General features: G+C 28.9%; 1 protein-coding gene across 1 annotated transcript in view; it reads left to right on the top strand.

Annotated features, from left to right (window-relative positions):
* Positions 1-1,798, top strand: part of LOC107560030 (tricarboxylate transport protein, mitochondrial-like) — a 28,559-nt gene that overhangs the window by 26,174 nt on the left and 587 nt on the right. The gene's annotated exons all lie outside the window — the stretch shown is intronic.

The following is a 1,798-nucleotide window of genomic DNA, read 5'->3' as shown; positions in this document are numbered from 1 at the left end:
AGTGAGTGTGTGTTTGAGTGTGTGTGTGAGTGTGAGTGTGTGAGTGTGAGCGTGAGTGTGTGCGTGAGTGTAAGTGAGTGTGAGTGAAATAAACACACTAAATAATGTCGTCATGAAAATGTACAAATGCAGAATGATTTGTTTGTGGCAGGGTTAATATCATTAAATCAATTTCAAAAACAATTAATAAAAATTTTATTATTTGAAATAAAATGAACATTAACTGAAATAAAATAATTATAAATAAATATGATAAATTATATATATTTTAAACAATTTTATTTCAACTAGTTGCCAAGGCAAAATTTCTCATTTTTGTTTAAGTTGAAATACTAAAATAACTAAATCTAAATAAACTAAAACTTAATAAAATCTATACAGACATATTTAAAATAAAAACAAAACAAATTAAAATGGCAAAGACGCACATCGAAATTACTAACACATTTATCTAAAATTAAAATGAAAACTTCTTCAAACTTCTTCTATATAAAAATCTTTATATAAATATATATTCAAAATATTAACAAAAACTATAATAGTATAATAATGAATCTAAGCCCTTTAGAAATACTCCGTGGGATTGTTTGTGCCATATACCGCTAAATGTTTGTTCTTGGTTTTTCTTTGTAGATCTGGAGGCTTCATAATACTAAATGCTAATGTGCTAATAAAATGATTTTATTTTCACAGTTAAATCAGCTCTGTGCCATTATTTTGTGCTTTTGGATTTTTGAAATATATAGCTTTATAGACTCTAGATAAGAACAGTATGGAAGCCCATTTTCGCCTCAGAATAAAAAAATAAAACATGTAGCCTAATTGCAACTTTTTATCTCACAATTCAGATTTCTTCTGAAAATTTTGAGCAGAATTCTGACTTTTTTTGTCGCATTTCTGAGTATTTTTTTTACTCTGAATTCTGACTTTAAATCTTGCAATTCTGTTTCCCCCCCGCCACGGAATTAAAAATAAAAAAAGTAAATTGTGACTTCTTATCTCACAATTCTGACTTTTTCTCACAATTGTGATTTCATATTATTAATTTTCACAATTCTGAGTTTATATCTCACAATTCTTACTTTTTTCTCAGAATTGCAAGAAAAAAAACTAAATTGAAAGATAAAAAGTCACAATTACCTCTATATCGTGTAAAAGAAAAAATTAGCTCACAAATGGTTTTAAAAATGGAATGCAAAAAAATGGAATTAAACATTAAATAGTGAAGAAGAAAGACTAAAATAGATTTATTTTAATAAAATGTACTCCAAAAATCTTTTTATTTATAACTTTGAAAAATCCTTTTTCAGTGTGTGCTTTAGCATGTTAGTCAACACATTAAAATAAGTGTACAGCTTAACATTTTTTTAATTGAATGATGAAAAATGTACTTTAAAGCAAAACTTTCAAATTAACATAATTTCAAAAGTCATTTTTTAAAAGTGCACTTAAGTGTGTGCCTTTTATTTCATTAATATATTATCTGCAGGACAGGTACAGTGTAAAAATAGACTTTTAAGATTTGAAGTCTGTTCACTTCTAAGGTGTTGTGAGTGTTGCTATGCGGTTGCTAGGGTGTTTCTAGGCGAGTGTCTATGATCTCGTGGTGAACTCTGGAATAACAATAGTTCTGTATCAGTCCGGCTAATGAAGGATTATTTGACTTCTTTCTTTTCTTTCAGATGAAAGATGCACCAGTGTGTCTGTCTCATGTCTGTCTCTCTCTCTCTGACACACACACACACACACACACACACACACACACACACACACACACACACACACTCCCACACACACA

Source organism: Sinocyclocheilus grahami, unplaced genomic scaffold (assembly GCF_001515645.1).
Source record: "Sinocyclocheilus grahami isolate Dianchi unplaced genomic scaffold, SAMN03320097.WGS_v1.1 scaffold708.1, whole genome shotgun sequence".
In the NCBI taxonomy this organism is placed as follows: Eukaryota; Metazoa; Chordata; class Actinopteri; order Cypriniformes; family Cyprinidae; genus Sinocyclocheilus; species Sinocyclocheilus grahami.
This window is presented reverse-complemented; position numbering and strand designations above follow the sequence as displayed.